Source organism: Phocoena phocoena, chromosome 7 (genome assembly GCF_963924675.1).
Source record: "Phocoena phocoena chromosome 7, mPhoPho1.1, whole genome shotgun sequence".
Taxonomy (NCBI): domain Eukaryota; kingdom Metazoa; phylum Chordata; class Mammalia; order Artiodactyla; family Phocoenidae; genus Phocoena; species Phocoena phocoena.
The window spans coordinates 4,190,867-4,214,268 of NC_089225.1; positions in this window are offsets into that span (position 1 = coordinate 4,190,867).

A 23,402-nucleotide genomic window follows, 5' to 3' on the forward strand; every position below is an offset into this window, starting at 1 on the left:
TAGTTGGCCAAATTCATACAGGCAGATCCATAATGAAAACTCAACTTACTGTATCATGATCGGCTTATTGGGTAATCTGAATTTTTGTCAAATTTTTTACCAATATGCTTTATTCATTTATTTTATTATTATTATTTTTTTTGCGGTATGCGGGCCTCCCACTGCCGTGGCATCTCCCGTTGCGGAGCACAGGCTCCAGACGTGCAGGTCCAGTGGCCACGGCCCACGGGGCCCAGCCGCTCCGCGGCACGTGGGATCCTCCCGGACCGAGGTATGAACCCGCGTCCCCTGCATCGGCAGGCGAACTCCCAACCACTGCGCCACCAGGGAAACCCCTGCTTTATTTTATTTTTTTACATCTTTATTGGAGTATAATTGCTTTACAATGGTGTGTTAGTTTCTGCTTTATAACAAAGTGAATCAGTTATACATATACATATGTTCCCATATCTCTTCTCTCTTGCTTCTCCCTCCCTCCTACCCTCCCTATCCCACCCCTCCAGGTGGTCACAAAGCACCGAGCTGATCTCCCTGTGCTATGCGGCTGCTTCCCACTTCTACCTTACGTTTGGTAGTGTATATATGTCCATGTCACTCTCTCGCTTTGTCACAGCTGACCCTTACCCCTCCCCATATCCTCAAGTCCATTCTCTAGTAGGTCTGTGTCTTTATTCCTGTCTTACCCCTAGGTTCTTCATGACTTTTTTTTTTCCTTAAATTCCATACATATGTGTTAGCATACGGTATTTGTCTTTCTCTTTCTGACTTACTTCACTCTGTATGACAGACTCTAGGTCTATCCACCTCATTAAGACATAAGAAATTCAGAGAAATATGCATACTTCTCTCTGGCTGTGGTCAAGAAAATAAAGAGATGGGAAAAGGAAACAAAACAAGGAAATAATGCCTCAAATCTCTCCTTATCGAAAACTGTCAAATCTTCTACCTTTTCTCTCCAGCCCTTCTTTCTCTTTCCCATTGCCCCAAATCAAAGTACAGATGGAACTCTAGAAATAATATCTCAGTTGGCTGCTTCATTTTTCCTTTTTCTAGTTCTTTCCACATACAATAATACCAGCTAACATTTATTGAGCTCTTACTCTTTACAGGACTGTTCTGAGATTGTTACATGTATGATCTCAATTAGCCTTCATGACAGCCCTTTGAGGCAGGTGTTTTTATTAGTTTCATTTTACGTATAAGTATTTGGAACTACACAGGCTTTAAATAATTTGCCCAAGTTAACTAGGATAGTAAGATGTAGAGCTAAGATTCAAATTTAAACAGTCTTGTTCTTTTGATCTTGAAATATCTGATATTAATCTTCCTCTAACTTGACCTTCCTAAGGCCTCTCTTCTGCTAAGGAACACTCAATGGCTCATTACTTCCTAAAGAATATCTCACTGTGGTCTTCAAAGTTCTCCACAGCTTATGTCAGCCATCCTTTCCCTACTTGTCTCTATCTGCTTTGCATGAATCCCTCACTACCACCAGGATCTTGCTTTTGTGTGATGCACCATGGCCTCGTGCCCCCACCCATGTACCTTCACAGTTACTGGCCTTCTCACAACTAGTTTGTCTCTTCCCCCTCCTGTGAGGCACAGTGTGGGTTCAGTTTCCCCCTTGAAGCTGTCTCTAACAGCTTCAGACCATGTCAACATTATCCTTCTCTAAAATCCCCTGGTGCTTGGAAAAAATGATAATGCCTTCCATTTTGCCCTTATGCTTTCACACTCATTCAACCCAGTGCTTTAGCCAGTTATTTTTTTCATATCTGTCTTCCCCAAACTAGGGCCTACCCATCATAGAGAGTGTAGTAGAGAGTAAGCACTCAGGAAGTTTCCTGAATAAATTTAAAAAAACACTACTATGGAATGCATCATCTTACACTCATATGCTATCATAATGCATCATTCAAATGTAATGACCGTGGTGGCAGCACAAGAAAATATGGTGACAGCAATGTGACAGTGATGATGATGATAATGATAAAAATCAGTAGCTATCTTTTATTCTGAATGTTTCCATATTCCAGGTCTAAGATACATACACAAGGAAATATCAGTATTCTTCAGATGATGTTACTGAGCCTGTGAGACTGTACTTGGCTTGTTCAGGGTGCCAAATAGCAGAGATAAAACTGAACCCTAAGTCACACAAATATCACTATGGTACTTATATCTGTGTTCCACTCCTTCTCATATATAAAACCTTGCTCAACAATGTCCCAGTTCAAATTTTTGGGGTGGGGAAGAGTAAAATATGCATAAAAATCATTATTTTAAACATCTTTTTAAAAGTGATAAAATATATCATGTTGTCCAAAAAGTTCGTTTAGGTTTTTCTGTAACCTCATACAGAAAAATCCGAATGAACTTTTTGGCCAATACAATACATAACATAAAATTTTTCATTTTAACTATTTTTAAGTGTACAGATTTGTGGCCTTAAGGACATTCAAGGACATTCATTAAACTTTTGAACAACCATCACTATGGATGAAACTTGGCAACATTATGCTAAGTGAAATAAGTCAATCACAAAAGGACAAATATTATATGATTCCACTTATATGACGTATCTAGTCAAATTCTGTACCCATTAAACATGGCCCATTTTGCCTTCAACCCAGCACCTGGCAACAACCAATTCTACGTTCTGTTTCTATGAATTTGACTAATCTAGGTAGTCACGTGTTTATTGTTTATCCACTCATCCATCAATGGACATTGGGTTGCTTCCACCTTTTGGCTATTGTGAATAATACTGCTATGAACCTGAGTGTACAAATATCTAACCTTTCATTTCTTTTGTATATATATGCAGAAGTAAAATTCCTGGATCACATAATTCTAGTTTTAAATTTTTGGGAATTACCATACCATTTACCATAGTGGCTGCACCATTTTACATTCTCATTGGGAATTCACAAGGGTTCCAATTTCTCTACATCCTCTCCAACACTTGCTATTTTCTTTTTTTTTTTTTCCTTTATAACAGTCATCCTAATGGGTATGAAATGACATAGAATTGTAATTTTGAGCATTTTAAACATTTTAAAGTATATAATTCGGTGACATTTAGTACATTCACAATGTGGTATGATCATTACCACTATCTAGTTCCAGAAGTTTTTTTTTTTTTTGGCGATACGCGGGCCTCTCACCGTCGCGGCCTCTCCCGTTGCAGAGCACAGGCTCCGGACACGCAGGTCCAGCGGCCACGGCCCACGGGCCCAGCCACTCCATGGCATGTGGAATCCTCCCGGACTGGGACACGAACCCACGTCCCTTGCATCGGCAGGAGGACTCTCAACCACTGCGCCACCAGGGAAGCCCTAGTTCCAGAATATTTTACTACACCAAAAGGATACCCACTAGCATCACTCCCAATTCATTTTACAACCACTAATCTGTTTTTCCTCTCTATGAATTTGCCTTTTCTGGGTAATTTATAAAATGGAATCACACAATATGCAACTTTTGTCTCTGGTTTCTTTTATTTAGAATGATATTTTTAAGATTCATCCATTTATAGCACATATCAATACTTGAGATTGTTCATTTTATGTATCAACTTAAAATGTATGTAAGTATGTATGTAATGTACCTAGATACATACATACTTATGTATCTAAGTACCTAGATATTTGATGCTGAGAAGGCATTTTTTAGATGAGATAAATATTTAAATCAGTAGACTTTGAATAAAGCAAGTTGCTCTTTATAATATTGATGGGCCACATCCAACCACTTGAAAACATTAAGGAAACAGTTGACCTACCTTGAGGAAGAGGGAATTCTGCAAACAGACTTCACATTTCCCAATTTCAAAACTTACTACAAAGCTACAGTAATCACAACCATGTGGTACTGGCCAAAGGATAAACATATACATCAATGGAATAGAGTTGAGAATCCAGAAATAAGTCCATATGTCTATAACACATTGACTTTTGGCAAGAGTGTTAAGACCATTCTGTGGGGTAAAGAACTGTCTCTTCAACAAATTGTACTAGGACAACTGGATATCCACCCACAAAAGAATGAAGTTGGATCCCTATTTTATATCATATACAAAATTTAACTCGAAATGGATGAACAACTTAACTCTAAGAACTAATACCATAATTCTCTTAGAAGACAACATAGGGACAAGTCTATAGCTTGGCTATGGCTGTGAATTCTTAGATGTGACAAAAGAGTATGAGCACCAAAAGAAAAAGTAGATAAATTGGACTTGGATTGAAGTATTTGTGAATATAGGACATTATTAAGAACGTGTAAAAACAGCCAACTCAAAACAGCCAACTAACTAAGAACATATAAAAACAGCCAAAGAATGAGAGAAAATATTTGCAAATCATATGTCTGATAAGGATCTAGCGTCCAGAATATATAATGAACTCTTACAACTCAATGACAAAGAGACAACCCAATTAAAGATGGATAAAGGACTTAAATGGACATTTCTCTAAAGAAAACACACAAATAACTAACAAGCACATGAAAAGATATCTAGCATCATAAGTCACTAGGGAAATTAATGTAGATTAAAACCACAGTGAGGTACCACTTTACACCCACTAGGATGACTATAGTCAAAAAATAGAAAGTAACAAGCATTTGTGAGGACATAGGTAAACTAAAGCACTCATACATTTCTGGTAGCAATGGAAATTGTTTCAGCCACTATGGAAACTGGCAGTTCCTAAAAAAATTAAACATGTAATTACCATATAGACCAGAATAGATATGTACCCCCCAAAACTGCAAACAGGTACTCAAACAAATACATGTACACACATGTTCATAGCAGAACTATTCACAATAGCCAAAAGGTGGAAAGAGCCCAAATGTCCTTTAATGGATGAATGGATAAACCAGATTGGAGTATATACATACAGTGGAATATGATTCCATCATTAAAAGGAATGAAATACTGATGCATGTTACAACAAACCTTGAAAACATTATGTTAAGTAAAACAAGCCAGACAGAAAGGGTTGCCTATTGAATAAATCTATTCATATAAAATATTCAGAATAGGCAAATCCATTAAGATAGAACACATAATGTTGGTTGCCAGGAGTTGATGGGAAAGAATAAAAAGGCAACTGTTTAATGGGCAGATGGTATGTGGTGATGAAAATATTCTGGAAATAGATAGAGGTGTTGGTTGCAGAAGATTGTCAGTGTGTTAAATGCCACTAAAGTATTCAGTTAAATACTTGATTCAATGATATGTGAATTTCACCTCAATAAAAAATAAAAAAAGAAGTTTAAATAAATTGTCCAAGTTCATGTTTTCATGAGTAACAGAACGAAAAGTCAGATGCAAGCCTGTTTCATGCTGAATTTCAGTCTTTTTCCTATGCTAGGCTGTCTTCATTTCTTAACACAAAAGATTGTTCAAATTATGAATGTGCTGTAGAAAAGACCAGGCCTTACAGGGATGCTAGAATGAGATAAATCAAAGTTGTGAGATTTTTTAAGTAAGCATTACAAAAAATAACAAGATCAAAGTTCCTCTTTGGGGGCAAACTCCAAAATTTTGTTCTTAGAAAGAGTTTCAGCTTCACTTATTATATGACTATAATAAGTCATATTTCATTGTAATTTCATATTAGAATATGTGATTTGCAATTTTCTCCCAATCTGTAAATAGCCTTTTCATTTTGATTGTTTCCTTTGCTGCTGTGCAGAAGCTTTTTAGTTTGATGTAGTCCAACTTGTTTATTTTTGCTTCTGTTGCTTGAACTTTTGGTGTCATGTACAAGAAAATTATTGCCAAGGCCAACGTCAAGAAGCTTTTTTCCTATGTGTTCTTCTAGGAATTTAAGTATTTATGCTTAAGTTATTAATACATTTTGAGTTTATTTTTGTGTATGGTATGAGATAAGGGTCCAATTTCATTCTTTTGTATATGGATATCAAGTTTTCCCAGCACCATTTATGGAAGAAATTATCCTTTCTTCATTGTGTAATTCTTGGTGCCTTTGTCAAAAATTAGTTGACTGTATGTGCTTGGGTTTATTTCTGGGCTCTCTATTTTGTTCCATTGGTCTATGTGTCTGTTTTTATGGAAATGTGATACCTCCAAATTTGTTCTTTCTCAAGATTGCTTTGGCTATATGGGATCTTTTGTAGTTCCATATAGATTCTAGATTTTTTTCTATTTCTATGAAAAATGTCCCTGGAATTTGATAGGGATTGCACTGAATCTGTATATCACTTTGAATAGTATAGACATTTTAACAATATTAATTCTTCCAACCTATGAACAAAGAATATTTTTTCATCTATTTGTATCTTCTTCAATTTCTTTCATCAATGCTTTATTGATTTCAGGGTACAGATCTTTCATATCCTTGGTTAAATTTATTCCTAAGGCAAACTATGTGTTGGGAGAAAATATTTGCAAACCATATATCTAATAAGGGGTTAATATTCAAAATACATAAGTAACTCATACAAATCAACAGCATAAAAATGAAAAATCTGATTAAAAATAGGCAAAGGAACTGAATAAACAGTTATAAAAAAAGCAAGTGGCCAATAGGTATATAAAACTAGTTCTCAGCCTTACTAATCATCAAGGAAATGCAAATCAAAACTACACTGAGATATCACCTCACACCTGTTAGGATGGTGATTATCAAAAAATTAAATAAATTAAAGATATGTTTCGGTGAGGATGTGGAGAAAAGAGAATTATTGTACCCTTTTGGTGGTAGTGTAAACTGGTATAGCCATTACAGAAAACAGTGTGGAAGTTCCTCAAAATCTAAAAATAGAACTATCATTCTGGGTATTCTGGATATAGATACAAAGCAAATAAAATCATTACCTCAAAAAGATGATTGAGCTCCCATGATCACTGCAGCATAATTTACAATAGCCAAGATAAGGAAACAACCCAAGGGTCCATGGATGAATGAATAGATAAATTGTGAGATCTATTTATCTATCTATCTATCTATCATTTCACAATTTATTTATCATATATATAAGGGAATATTATTCAGTCTTAAAAAGGGAGGAGGTCCTGCCACTTGCAAGAATATGGATAAACCTGGAGGACATTATGCTAAGTGAACTAAACCAGACACAGAAAAAAAAATGCATGATCTCGCTTTTATAGTGAATATTAAAACAGTCAAATACACAGAATCAGAAAGTAGAATAGTGGTTACCAAAGGCAGAAAGGTGGGAGAAATGGGGGTATGTTTGTTAAAGGGTACTAAATTGCAATTATGTATAATGAATAAGTCTAGAAATTCAATGTACTGTGTGATGACTATAGTTAATAACATTGTATTGAATGCTAGAAATTTGCTAAGAGATTTCAGGTGGTCTCACTACCAAAGAAAAAAGTAACTATCTGAGAGGATATGTTAATTAACTTGACTGCAGTAATCATATATGTGATTTATGATACATATATAGCATATTGGTATGTTACAAATCATAATGTAAACTTAAATGTATACAATTTTTATTAAAATATGTGAATGATTTTCATTATAGTCTTTTACTGTCAAAATGCTATTTATCCATTTAATATTTTAATTCCATGTGTCTTTTCCAAATTACATCTTTTTATTCAGGATATCTGCATATCAGGAAACAAGGACTAGCCAAAGTGTTTGCACTGTGACGGTACTTAGATAAAAGCCTTTAATCATCCACGAAACTCATGGAGTCACATAAGACAAGGAATTGTCTTGACATAGTGATAACCCAAAGATAGGCTTCCATGAAACAATCAGTTTTACTGTGGCACATTTTAAAAAAGCGTAAGTATACATTTTATTATCTTTATATTCTATTTATTTAATTGTCATGAAAATAAGGATCTACTACTAAGGCATATTTTAAACTCAAGTATTTTTTAAATACTGTGACTCTACAATTTTTGAAATTTGTGTTAAGAAAATAAACCAATGAGGACAAAATGTAAAACATACAGTCATCGTAGCATTATTTTAAATAGTGAAAAACTTGAAACTCTGTATATAGCCCATAATTAGACATTGATTGATTCATTTATGACAATCTACTTGCTGAAATATAACGCATTCGTTACAATCCATAATTTTGAAAACATGTGTCGACTTAAAAAAAGCACAACCTAAAAGTTGAGAATTATGTTTTATTTGGCAGAATTTCTGAGGATTCAAGCCTGGGAGGCTGCCTCTCAGATGCTCTGAGGGACTGCTCTGAAGAACTAAAGGAGGAGCCAGGGTATATAGAGGTTTCTGCAAAAAAGACCAGGTAGTAGGAACATCAAAATATTACTGTTAATTAAAGAAAACCAGGCATCTCAAGTTAAGGAATTTAGCGCTTTTCTACGTATGGGAAGATGCAAGAGTCTGGGCTCACGGAACTCATTCCTTTGATATGCACCTTAGCTATCTCGTGCCAGCATCCTGTGCTTTCCCATCCTGAGTCCCTCTATGGTGCACATTTGGGGGTGACTGCAGTGGCTGATGGCTTGGCAGTGGGCAGTCCATTTGTCTCCATCCTGAGTTCCCTCAGGACTCACCATCAGGAGCTGTGGCTTGATATGGATGGCAACATTTTTTCATTCACACATATTTCATGGGATTGGAAAACTATTGATAATATTAATGCTAAATAATAATGCAAGATTTCAATTTTCTATACATATGTGAGAGAGGGAGAAATTGAGAGAGAGGAAGGGAAGGGGAGGCAAAGGAAAGGAAGAGAAGTAATTCATTCCTGTGCTTGCTGTACTTCTACTTCAAGATTAGCCACAAACAGACACAGCAGCTGTGAGATATCTCTGAAAAGGCTAAATAGAAAATCTGGACCTCAGAACAATCCACAAGAAGAAGGAAAAAATGTACCAGACAGCTCCTTACCATCTCCTGTTTCCAACTGGTAAGAGTTTTTCCCCGGGACACCTAGCTTGTCAACTGTACCTAAACCTGCTGAGTCCAGAAGTAGTCATATGAGCAGAGTTCCCTAGCCTCCCAGATGGAATCAAATGGTTCACAAATACTCTGACATCACAGTGGAACTGACAAAGAGCAATCAGCCAAGACTCCAGGGGATGTGAGAGACAGAGAATCTGAGGAGTCCATGATCTATCACTGACATATCTGTTCAGCTCAGACACGTATTCTTAGGCACCCCCTTGCAAACCAGCTCTGCTATCAAGTGGTGGAATATCACTGGGAATGCTATTGATTGTGTAAGGTTGCCTGCAAGTCAGGGCATTGCTTCTCAGGGACCCCGAATGGAAGCTGAACACAGACTCTACTCCTTTTGGCTCTCCAGTCATTCAGGATTTCCATACTCCCCAAGCATATGACTTGTCTAAAAGAAGTAGTTTCCTCTTACTTTCCAGGCTAGAGAAAAATTTTGTATCCTTCCTTTCTAGAAGCTGTATCTAGGCAGTGACCTTACAGGTAATTTTTTTAAACATCTTTATTAAGATATGATTCATGTAACATATAACTCATCCACTTAAGTGTATAATTTAATGATTTTTTAGTATATTCAGAGAGTTGTGCAACCATCACCATAATTAATTTTAGAATATTTTCATCACTCCAAAGAGTAACATTATACCCAATAGCATTTACTCATCATTTGCCCCAAACTCCTCAGCTCTAAGCAACGACTAACCTACTTTTTCTATAGATTTAACTATTCTGGACATTTCACAGAAATGGAATCATATGCTATGTGGTCTTCTGTAACCCTCTTAGAAAACGTTTTCAAAGTTCACCCATTTTGTAGCATGTATCAATACCTTATCCATTTTAAATGTTAAATAATATATAACTGTATGGATATACCTCCATTTTATTTATTCATTCATGAGCTGATAGACATTTGAGTTTCTTCCAATTTTTGGCTATTGTAAAGAATGTTCTGTACAAGTTTTTGTGTGGACGTATGCTTTCATTTCTTTTGAGTGTGTACCTAGGAGCGGAAATTCTGGGCCATATGATAAATCGATGTTTGGCATTTAATAATTGTTGTGCCATTAGAATCTGACTGGCAATATATGAGGATTCATATTTCAATTTTTGCCAACACTTGACATTTTATGCTTTTATTATTTTAGCCATCTTAGTGAATGTGCAATGGTATATCGTGGTTTTTATTTGCCTTTCCCTAATTGTTGTAGGAAAATGGAGCATGAGAGGATGGCCATGTCCCAGGTCTCTGGTAAGTCCCTGTGATGGTCTGCCAAGTGAGAGTCCTTGGTTTCACACAGGAAAGAATTCAAAAGTGACCCAGAGTAAACTGAAAACAAGTTTATTTAAAGAGATACACACTCCTTAGACAGAGTCTCAGAAGGCCAAGAGGCGCCCTGAGGACATGGGCCATCTTGGAACGTAAGAATGCCCCCAAAATCTAGGGTGGTTAGTTTTTATGGGCTGGGTAATTTCATAGGCTAACAAGTGGAAGGATTATTCCAACTATTTGGGGGAAGGGCAGGGAGTTCCAGGAATTGGGCCACAGCCCACTCTTTGGCCTTTTACGGTCAGCCTCAAAACTGTCATTGTGCCTGTGGGTTTGTCGTTTAGCAAACGTATTACAATGAGCATATGATGAGTCTCAAGCTCTACTGGAAATCGGATCTTCCGCCATCTTGGGCCTAGTTGGTTCTAACCAGTTTATGTCTTATCCTGTTCTCAATGGTTGTGTCATTCTTTTAATGGTTGTGCCCTGCCCCCTTTCTTCCTGTCTCATAATGACTAATGATAGTAAGCATCTTTTCATGTGCTTATTGGCCATCTGTATGTCTTCTTTAGAGAAATGTTGGTTCATATCCTTTGCAAATTATAATTGAGTTATTTGTTTTGCTATTGAGTTGTAAGTATTCTTTGTATATTATGGGTAAAAGTCCTTTTCAAGTGCTACTCTCTGTTGGTTATTTTTAACTTCCTTTGGTGGTGTAATTCACAGCATAAATATATATTTTTTTAATGTTTATGGAGTCCAAAATTTTAGGTAACCCCGAGACAGGTTAGAACAGATATACACAATAGTTTGTATATAAGATCTTCATTTTTTCCTCTGATTTGAGGGAGGGAACTGAAAACTGGGCTACTGCTGCTCAAGACGAAGATCACCATGGTTGCACTATGAAGCATTGAGGCAAGTGTGAGTAAAACACCACAGTGTTGAACATGGCTTTTTCTTGCTTGGGTGTCTTTAAGCCTTTGATTGTTTACCAAAGGTCCTACAAAGTTGATTCAGATGGCTTTTTGTGTAGGGTGGTGAACTTGGACCTTGCTAGCCCAACATTTTGATGAAATCCTAGTCCTCCAATTTTGATATCCTTTTTTCAAGATTGTTTTGACCATTAGATACACCTTGACTTTCCATATGAATTTTAGAATCATTGTGTCAGTTTCTGCAAAAAAATTCCAGCTGGTTTTTGATAAAGAAGTACTGTATCAGTAGATCAATTTGGAAAGAATTGCTCTCTAAACAATTTCAGAACTTCCAGTCCATAAACATGGGATGATTTTACAGTTATTTAGATTTTTAACTTCTTTCAATGATATTTTATACTTTTCAAGGTATTAGCCTTGTACTTCTTTTGGTAAATTTATCCTTAAGTGTTTTATTCATTTTGATGCTATTATAAATGGAATTGTTTCTTTCATTTCATTTTCTGATTGTTCATTTTTAGTGTATAGAAATACAATAAACTTTTTATTAATTACTGAACTTGTTGAACTTATTTTCTTTCTGAACTCATTGTTTCTAGTAGTGATTTAGTGCACTATTTAGAATTTTTTGTATACAGGATCATGTCATATACAAATACAGATAGTTTTACTTCTTCCTTTCAAATCTGGATGCATTTTATTTGCCTATAGTCATCCCGACTGGAACTTCCAGTAAAATGTTGAATAGTGGCAAGAGTGGACATTTTTGTCTTATTCCTGATCTTAACAGGAAAGCATTCAGTCTTTCACCATTAAGTATGATGTAGCTCTGGGCTTTTCATAGATCCTCTTATCAGGTAGAGAAAGTTAATTGTTGAAATTTTTCTCATGAAAAGATGTTAAATTTTTTTTTGTTCAAATGTGTTTCATGGATCTATTTAGGTGATCATGTGGTTTTTGTCTTTATAGTTATGGGGTATTACATTAATTGATTTTTGGATTTTGAACACACTTTCCATTCCTGGGGTAAATCCCATTTAGTAATGGTGTAAGACCCTTTTTATTTGTTGCTGGAATTGTTTGCTAATATTATGTTGAAGATATTTGTGTCCAAATTCATAAGGGTATTGGTCTATAGTTTCTTTTTTTTAATTGCAATATTTTTCTCTGGTTTTGATATTGGGGTTATATTGAATTAATATATACAATTAAGTGGAAAGTGTTCCATCTTCTTACATGTTTTGGAACATGTTGCAAAGGATTGTGCTAATTATTCTTTAAATAATTGGTAGAAATTACTAATGAATCTATGTGCACCTGGGTTATTCTTTGTGTGAATATTTTTAATTACTGTTAATCAGTTTCTTTCCTTTTTCAATTTTATTCAGATTTTCTATTTTTTTCTTGAGTTGTTTGTATTATTACCTTTATTGTCAAATATTTTACAGGCACAATAATCATTGCTTTCTAAATCAGTAAAAGAAGACTGGAGAGAAAATATCCAATTATATTGTCTTTTATAATTACTGATATTCTTTGTTTTGTTATTTAAATTAAAATGACTCTCTGGGTCACTTGTTTCTTTCTGAACAATATTTATTTTTTCTGTAAGACACATCTGCTAGTTTTTGCTTATTTGGGAATATATTTATTTTGCCTTCATTTTCTCACAGATAATTTTAATGCATATAAGATTCTTGGTTGACAGCAGCCACCCCCCCAGCACTTTAAATATGTCATCCCATTGTTTTCTCTCCTCCACTGTTTCTGATGAGAAGTCAACTATATTACTATTTGATTTCCCCTGTATATTACAAGTCAATATTTTCTTGCTACTTTCAAGATTTTTCTCTTTGTTTTTGTCTTTCAATATTTTTACTATGATGTTTCTGGGTATATATTTCTTTATTTTATTCTACTTCAAATTGGTTAACCTTGTTGAGTGTTTAGGTTAATGTTTTTGTTACAAATATGAGAATTTTAAAACCATTATTTTAAAAATATTTTTCTGTCCCTTTCTCCTTCTCCTTTTTGTTCTGATTCTTGCCTTATGTTATTGCACTAACCACATCCCATATTTCTCTTGGGCTCTGTTCATTTTTCTTTTTCACCCCTTGCTATTATTCCAGTTGCATCATCTCTGTTAATATATGTTCAAGTGTGCTGATTCTCTCTTAATGCCAGACCATAATTACTCTTGAGCCCCTCTAGTGAATTTTTCATTTACATTATCATACTTTTCAACTCCAGAATTTTAACTTTTGAGTATTTTCTTTTAATGTATATTCTTTATTTAATGAGACATCATTATCTTACCTAATTCACCTTTAAGCATTGTTTCATCTGGTTCTTAGAATACATTTACAATAACTGATTTGAGTCTTTATCTTCTAAATCCAACATCTGAGCCCTCTCACAGGCAGTTTCTGTTGCCTTTTTTTAGTTCCCTGTGCATAGGTCACACTTTTCTATTTCCTTCCATATTTCATAGTTTTTAGTTAAAAGTTGGATATTTTAGATAATATATTGTAGCCAGTCTAGATAATTCCTCCTCCTCATAAGACATATTATTTGTTCTTTATTTGTTTAGTGTTTTCACTGGTCTACTTCAATGGAATCTATTTTCTGCACCAATCTCTAATGTCCTTCTTCAGAGGCTTCAGCCTTAGACATACAGTCACCCTGTCATGACAGTGGTTTTTGTAGGGGTTTCTTTTACTGCCTCTTTCTCTGATCTATTTATTAAGCTTCCTCTGCTTGTATCACACACAGCTTTTAATCTCCACTAGTTGTTGGATGATTGCTCTATTGTTTTAGGCAATGACCTGCAACATATGTTGATCCACAGTCTGATCCAATTAAATTGTAACCCCTTTTTCCCTATTTTTGGAGTCCTACTTGAATTTAGTCTTTGAGGTTTACTCTAACTCAGGCAGGCTCTACTTAGTGGTCTTTTTCTGGATTCTCACTGTTAAATTGTTAGCTTGAGTATAATTTAGCTTGTTGATCTCATGGAAATACCAGACTCATTGCTTAATACCAAAATATTTATTGTTTTTTGACACTGACTTTAGGCTTGAACTTCCCCGTGTTCTGTTTCAAGTAAAGTTAGTTTCTTTGGGGAGAGTGACTGAGCTTTTTGTTCTTATTGCCTCCTTCTCTCACTGTGCAAATCCTCTGTGCCACTGTTTCAGAAATGGGGATAATGGCCCATTTCTAGAAAAGTGACACCCCTTTTCACCATCAGGGAATGGGGCAGGGAAAATAGCCTCTGGTCTTCTCAGCTTGCCATTTCCAGCATAGAAACTCCACCCTATGAGTGAGATGGGGCATGGAATATTGGTGCCCAGTATACTTATCTCAGATAAAACTTTCAACCTCCAGTTGGGGGCTAGGAAGCTAAAGAGATTCTCAGACCTCTTGGCAACTCTTGATTAGAATAAAACTTTTGTAATATAGAAGTTGGTGGATGAGAAATTCTGATCGCCTGCTTCTCCAAGGAAGACACTATAGTCCTAGATTTGGAGTTGAGAGAGGGGAAGCCCTGTGTTCTTTGCTGAACCCTCCTGAAATAGAACTTCCATCACATTGGACTAGTGTCACAGTTCTCTTATTTTCTTAATGAAATTTAGTAGATACTCTTGAATAATGTTTCCTCATTTCCTGTATGTCCTTAGGGTAACTTTCATAGTCTTCAAATATGTTTTCTAAAATAATTATCACCATTTATGGTTATTTTCCTGAGGAGAGTCCACAGAACTCCTCATACTGCCACTCAGGAAGCCACCTACACCATTACAGACAATTTTTTTATTTCTTATTAATACTTTAAAAATAAGTTCTTACTTTTCTACAACAAGCAGAATTTCTGTTTTGAAACAAAACCCCAATTAACAACATACACATTAAAATCTGGGCATTTTCTGAGGAGTGAGCTCACAAGGACAAGCATAAACTGTACACAAGTCATTAGAAGGGTGTCTGTCCACTTAACCTGAGATGTAGGAAAGACTTAATCTCCTCTGAAGAGAAAGGACATTTCCATCACTTCCAACAACATGAGAAACTCTCGTCAGTATGCAACTATGGCTAGCACAGAATGGTTAAGAGAAGTTCTCAAGCATTGAAATTCTGATAGCATATGAATCTAGATCTCAGTGGGATATTACTTAAACATATTCTACACCAATTTTACAGGTGAAAATTCAGTGGTACCCATAGTGAGATTGCCAGAGCTGGGGTCAGGCTTCCAGATTTCCAGGTCTGGGTGTTTCCAGTGGAAAGTATCATTCAACCTACTATTAGCTTCATCCTTAAAAGACACACAATTCTCCGAGAAAGCACATAAATTCTTTCAAAGACTTTCAATGTTTAAGTCTAGATTCTGGCACCTACTAGCTGAGTTAACTAGGTGAGTCACTCCTCTGAGTTTGAAAAATATCCAATTTTCAGTATCTTAAGGCTCAAATAGAAAATTATAATGGAAAGTAACTTTGTAAACTCCAAAATACTTGTCTATTCCGGGATTTCTAGCCACAAACAACAGAACTCAGGCTGGATAGCTTAGAAAAGTAGTGGATCAGAATAAGATTGCATAGTTTAAAGTATGAGTAGGAAGGTTGGGGTACCACACCTAGCAAACAGGCAGGCACAAGTGGAGGCAGGGCCCAGCCAAGAACAGGTGATGTCATAGTCTGGAGACCAGCCAGTTGAGGATCACACTCCTCCTACCCCAACAAGACCCTCAATGCTACACCCTGTTCTCATCACCCTACAGCTCATTATCTGCCCTGAACTCAGATCTTCCTCCAGATTTCAACCATCTAGGCCTGTCTTCCAGAGTGAGGGGGCAGCAGCATCCAGTATCTCCAACTTCCACGGTGGTGGTGGGGTTATCTAGATGCTGAGCAGCCCCAAATGATAAAGGTCCACTGTAACCATTATTGCTACTGTGATCCATGTGATCTCTCCTCACCCCTGAGAAGCAGTCCTGGAACTTCCATCCTGCTTTGAAATACAGAAACATTGAGGCCATAGAGATCGAATGTCTTATCCAGGCCACATGGAGCAAGACAGGGGCTTAGAAGCAAAGCCAGGAGCACAGTGACCCTGATGTTTTTCCCCTAATACAACACTCTGCCCTCTTTTCCGTTCTGAAATCCATGGAAATCCATATAACCTCTGGGATGGTTGGTGAAATGCATGCTGTGAATTGTGCAGACATATATTCCACAGTGTGTAACCCCACACATAACGATATGCACTATTATAGTTCTCTAAGTGCCATAATTTCACCCAGTTTTCTAGTATCTTCATTGCTGTAGGACAACTCAGAAGATGACTAATTTATTGAGACAAATCACACTCCAAGAGAGGAAGCCGAGAGAGTGCTGGGTCTCAGGGACACTGGGCTGCAATATTAGGAGCCAAATGTTTATCATTCTACTAAGGTTTTACTTAGTGGTTCTTAGGAACCCAGCGTTGATATTCACCAGATGAGGGGAGATGAGACAGACAAATATGTCCCTTGTATAGAGGCTCAGTTTTGGAGTAAATACAATCTAGATAGAAAATAATACACAAATCATTTCAGTGGTTAATGAGGACCCACAGCTCAGTAGGGAAAAAACAAACAAACAAAAAAAAAACGTGATTTAAAAAATTAGTTTCTCTTGAATTTATTTCCTTTGTATCCTTTTATTATTTATTAAAATGAACATTTAAGTCTGATTTAAAATCTCAAATTTAAATAAAACAATAGATAATTTTATTCTAAAATTTAATATCTTAGGTCTTTAAAATATAAGGTCTTAGATACCATTTGGCATCTTTTGTTTCTGAAGCTGGGCAACGGCTAGATCTCATCTACCAGCCTACTGAACTTTTACTTTTGTGGAGACATAATGATGTTTTGATATCTTCCTTAACTCAAAACATCTGGATTTGATGTAAGTTCAATGTCATTTCCTTCAAGATTTAACTAATCTTTTTGGGCTTAAAGTTCTGAACACAGCACACCTGACCTATTTCAAATATTATGAGTATATTTTTCTCATGAGAAATTTTGGATTTCAATAAAAGATTCAGTCTGCTGAAAAACAATGTAGATGCAGCAGTGACCAAGTCCAGCATTGCCCCCAGGGCAGGCAGTGCAAACTACAGCCATTTCCCTTCTGTTTGCTGACCCAAAGGTGTATCATCTTTCTTTCCAAGGAGACTGAGTTCTACTTTGATGTGATTGAAGTCCTGCCCTAGGGTTCCTTTAGGGCTCTTCACAATAACTGTGTGCCAATTTAGGTTGATGTTGATATGTTCTGGGGTGATTCCTAAGATTCTTTTCATTCTCACAGTATATATAACAAAGAGTTCAATGTTATTTTGATTTTGAAGTTTCTCCTCATTGTACTTCACCAAATGCCATTCCTTTGGTGAAACTTTTCAATCTTCTTTCCTTGTATTTAATTCCTCTGATATTAGGAAAAGGAACTATAGGTAGAAGAAGCCAACTCTTCTTATGTAATTTGCTTCTGATATTGGTGGAAAGTCATTTTCGTCCTCTTTAGTAGTCTGTTTTTGTGTGGTACTTGTCATTCCCCATATAGATGTTGTGTGGGATTACTTTGGGGGGAGTGTTGTATGTTATTCAGCACTCTCTGTCACTGAAGCAGTAGTTCAATCTTAGAAAAGCCTGGGGGAGGTACCAGGCACCAATTTAGATCATGAGAACTTAGTATTTCTTTTTTTTTCTACTGTGTGTCCTGGTCATCAAATGCAGAGAAAATGCCCACTCAGCACCTTTACAAAGATGTATACATTGTGAGAGATGGCTTACTTTTTATTATAACTACTGTAGGATCTCATAGAAAAGAGAGCTCTATAGGTTCTTGTGCTCAATCAAAGCTTCTTATAGGGGTTCAAAGATTACAGACTTAGGAAATAATTTCATAATCCTGGAGCAACCAAACAAGTAAAAACTTAGTCAAATATCTGGACATACATTAGAGCTTGTAGATTTTTAGCGTGTCCTGAAAGGGCAACCTAAAATAGATAGTCTTGTTGCCAAGCATATGACGTGTCAGTCATTCTTACTCTGACTCATGAGTTTGCTGAATTAATGGATACTGAATATGACATATTAAAAAGAAAAGTGCTACGAGGAAAACACTTGCAGAATGGTACAGTAAGGATCAATGAAAATCTATTCCTTCATAAAATAATGAGAACACCAGCAAAATTTTTAAAGGCAACTTTTTCAAAACCCTGGAAATTATCCCAAGCTTTCAACACCCAAGGAAAATGGCTAAATGTCAGTAATAACAGAGAGTTTGTAGCATTTTAATTTACCTTATTTCCATCTTGCTCTCCCCATTAACTTGAAAACTGACAAACTTGCAATCATAGTAGTCTTGGTAAACAACAGGCTAGTAGTAGTAAACAACAGGCAGGTTAGATTTACAGGTCCCCCACAAAGTGCCAAATGCACAGAATTATCATTATTAAAAGATCTGGCAGTCCCCTTGAAAAAACCCACTCTCAGGTTTCGTTTTTATTTGACTTGACCCAGAGCACATTCAGTGCAAACAACCTTTTCCCAAGGTCATCTATTATAATAACCCATGTAAATTGATTAACATTGCAGCTGCTTTATGTGGTAACAACAGTTGGAGCTAACAGAAAGTCACCAAAAACCTTAAAAGGAAAATCTGGGGAATGAGATGTCCATAGGGGGCCTTGAAAAGCTCTGACAAATTAATGAAAATCTGGTATGTATCATGTATTCGCAGGTCTGCATGTCTGGGAAAATTCTGAGACAGCCCTAGTCTCTCCCTTTGGTTGAACTTGAGGCTCTGCCCAAGCAAGAAGTGAGAGCTAAGGTAGAGTTGCCACCTACCTGGCTGAGTGTTAAACCAGTGCTCTAACCTGCACAGAGAGACTCTCACTAAAGGCTGAGAGACTTCTCAGATCAAGATATTTAGGGAAATATCTGTACAGTCTTTAGCTGACTTCTAAGATAGCCAAGCAGAGACTTCAGTAGCCACACACAACAAAGAATACAGACTTTACAGATTTAGTTCAGGAAAGTCACTAAACAACACCAATAGCAACAACTAAATAGTACTAGCATAAGGGTAGAAGTATTGATCAGTTGACTGTTATCAAGTGTCCATTAATAAACCCTTACATTTATGTTCAATTAATTTACAACAAGGGTGTTAAAATAATTAAGTGGAAGAAATAGTGTTTCAACAAGTTTTGTTAGGACAACTAGATATCCACATGCAAGAGAATGACTTGAACCCCTACCCCTCACCACATAACTTACTCTTATTTTGTCTATACACTCCCTTTTCTTCCATATTATTCTGGAAAAAAATTCCATGTGCTTCATCCAGACTCTTGTTTAAAACATAGTCACAATGCCACTATTATACTTTTAAAAAAATGAAGTCTTTAAAATCAACCAATAACTAGTCAGTGTTCAAGTTTTCCCTATTTCCTTATAAATATTCTTTCTTGGGGCTTCCCTGGTGGCGCAGTGGTTGAGAGTCCACCTGCCGATGCAGGGAACTGGGCTCTTGCCCCCGTCCGGGAGGATCCCACATGCCACGGAGCGGCTGGGCCCGGAGCCTATGCTCCACAATGGGAGGGGCCACAACAGTGAGAGGCCCGCATACCACAAAAAAAAAAAGTAAAACATATTCTTTTTCAATAGCATTCTTTGAATCAGGATCCACATTATTCATTTCACTCTCCCACCTCCAATTCCTATTTCTTTTTTTCCTTTCAATTTCCTTAAGTAGACCATTGATCCTATTGAGTTTCCAACATCTTAGATTTTGCTGATTGCACCCCTGTGATGCCACTGAGCATGTGCTTTTGTCAACCAAATCTCCTGCAAACTGGAAGGTAGATATATAAAATTGATTTATATCAAAACTAGATATCAAATTTGAGTTGATACACATTTAACATTTTGGTGTGGCATTGTGTGTTTCCATCTGAATCTTTGGATGCACCCAAATAATTTTTAATGGATTCTCTGCTTTACTTTGCTTTATTTTGGACCATGTCTTTCTTTTCTCCTCCCTGGACAAAATGCCATTCATATTAGATTTTTTCCATATTGTTCCACTGATTCCTGAGTCTCTGCTCATTTTATTTAATTCTTTTCTCTCTGTTGTTTAGATTTGATAATTAGTATTAATCTATTTTCAAGATTCTTTCCTCTATTATCTTCATTCTACTATTGAGCTCATCTAGCATTTCTTTTCAGATACTATAGTTTCAACTTCTAATATTTATTTTATTTTGTTTTCATAGTTTTTATTTCTTTTCTAAGAATACTTATTTTTCTGTTCACTTCAAGGTGTTTTGTTTTGGTTTCTTTTGTTTGCCTTTACCATATATGGGAGAAAGTATAATTATAACCACCATATATATATATATATGTGTGTGTATATATATATATATATATATATATGTGTGTATATATATATATATATATATATATATACACACATATATACATTCCCTGTATCCATTGAGCACTTAAGTTGTTTCCATGTCTTGGCTGTTGTAAATAATGTTGTAATGAACATTGGAGTGTGATATCTCTTCAACACCTAGAAGGTATTGCTGGATCATATGGTAGTTCTATTTTTAATTTTTTGAGTAAACTCCATAATGTTTTCCATAATGGCTGCACCAATTTACATTCTCAAGAATACTGCACAGGGATCTCTATTTTCCATATCTTTGCCAATACTAGTTATCACTTATCTTTTTGATAATAGCCATTCTAACAAGTGTGAGTTGACATCTCTTTGTCGTTTTGCATTTCCCTGATACCTGATAAATAATGATGTCAAGCATCTTTTTTTAAGTGTAGAAGTTGAACAATTGTAAGTCTTCTTTGGAAAGATATCTATTCAGATCTTCTGCCCATTATATTTTAATTAATTTATTTTTTATTTATTTTATTTTTGGCTGCATTGTTCTTCATTGCTGTGCACGGGCTTTCTCTAGTTGCAGCAAGGGGGGTTACTCTTTGTTGTGGTACATGGGTTTCTCATTGTGGTGGCTTCTCTTGTTGCAGAGCATGGGCTCTAGGCATGTGGGCTTCAGTAGTTGTGGCACACAGGCTCAGTAGCTGTGGCTCACAGGCTCTAGAGTGCAGGCTCAGTAGTTGTGGCGCACGGGCTTAGTTGCTCCACGGCATGTGGGATCTTCCTGGACCAGGACTCAAACCCATGTCCTCTGCATTGGCAGGTGGATTCTTAACCACTGAGCCACCAGGGAAGCCCCCCTCTGCCCAATTTTTATTTGGACTGTTTGTTGTTTTGTTATTGAATTGTATGAATTATTTATATATTTTTGACATTAACCCCTTACAGATGGTTTGCAAATATTTTCTCCAATTCTGTGTGTTACATTTTATTTTGTTATTTGTATCTTTTGCTGTGAAGAAGCTTTTAAGAATTATGTTGCCATACTTTTTCATTTTTGCTTTTGTTGCTTCAGCTTTTGATGTTATATCTAAAGAGTTGCTGCTAAGATCCATGTTAAGGAGCTTTTCCCATCTGATTTCTTGTAAGAGTTTTGTTGTTGTTTCAGCTCTTACATTTAAATCTATAATCCATTTTGAGTTAACTTTTGTGAAATGTGTAAAATAGGCATCTAATTTTATTCTTCTGCATGTGGTTATTCAGTTTTCACACCACCATTTATTAGGAGACTACACTTTCCACAGTGAGTATTGTTGGCTCATTTGTGAAATATTACTTGACTGTTTATGTGAGGTTTTATTACTGGGCTCTCCATTCTGTTCCATTGTTATATGTGTCTATTTTTTATATGTATTTATATTATCATAGTAGTAGAGTTTGAAATCAGGAAGTAGAGTTGGTATAGTTTGTAGTATAGTTTGAAATTAGCAAGTATAATAAATCTATCTTTGTTTCTCAAGACTGATTTGGCTGTGTAGGGTCTTTTGTGATTACATTTAAGCTTTAGGATATATTTTCTAATATTTGAAAATGCCATTAGAATTTTGATAAGGATTGCATTGAAATTATAGATTACTTTAGGTGCTTTGGGCATTTTAACAATGTTATTTTCTTCTAGTCCATGAATATGGAATATCTGTTTATTTGTCTGTGTCTTCTTCAATTTCTTTCGTCCAAGTCTTGTAGTTTTCCATGTACAGATCTTTCAAATCTTTGGTTAAATTTATTCTTAAGTGTTTTATTATTTTTTTTCTAGTAAAATGCCTTTATATCTACTTTGTGATTAATGTATGGCAACAATTTTTAAAAAACTATAATTGGTGATGTCAGCAACATGGTGGAGTAAAAAGCTCCTTTTGTCTTTCTTCATCAAGCTACAACCGGTAAAATGTGACCACAATTAGTTCAGGTAAGAAAAACCAAAAACTTGTGCTATAGCACCACCTAACTGTAAAACAAAAGAAAGGCCTCTAATTTCTAACCTGTTGATACCTCAGATGTGCTGGCAGACAACTCACCAAGCACCATTGGGAACCACAGTAACACTGTACCACAAAAACCAAATGACAATTCTACAGAAACCAAACAAAGTCACTGAATATTGCAATCTAACTGGTAGAGAATTCAAAATAGTTGTCATAAAGAAACTCAGTGAGCTACAAGAAAACTCATAAAGGCAGCTCAATGAGCTCAGAAATAAAATTAATGAACAGAAGGAATCCCTTACCAAAGAGATTTAAACTCTAATAAAGAAGCAAACAGAAATTATGGAGCTGAAGAACTCAATAAATATGATGAAAATGCATTAGAAAGCATTGGAAATAGAGCAGACCATATGGAAGAGAGAAGTAGTGAACTTGAAGATAGAAATCTAGAAATGATACAAGTAGAAAAAGGAAGAGAAATAAGGTGTAGAAAAAGGAAGAGAAATAAGGTGTACAAAATAATGAGAAAATGATACAAGAGGTATAAACCCTTTAAATGTAAGGGCAACATTAGGGTAATGGGTATCCCAGAGGTGGAAGAGAGGGAGAAGGAAAGAGAGAGTTTATTTAAAGAAATAATAGCTGAGAACTTCCCAAACCTGGGGAAGGAACTAGATATATCAGTCCATGAAGCTAAGAGAACACCTAATTACCTTAAATGTAAAAAGACTTTCTCCAAGACACATATTAAAATTGACAAAAGTCAGTGACAGAGCGAGAATTTTAAAGGCAGCCAGGGAAAAAAGAAT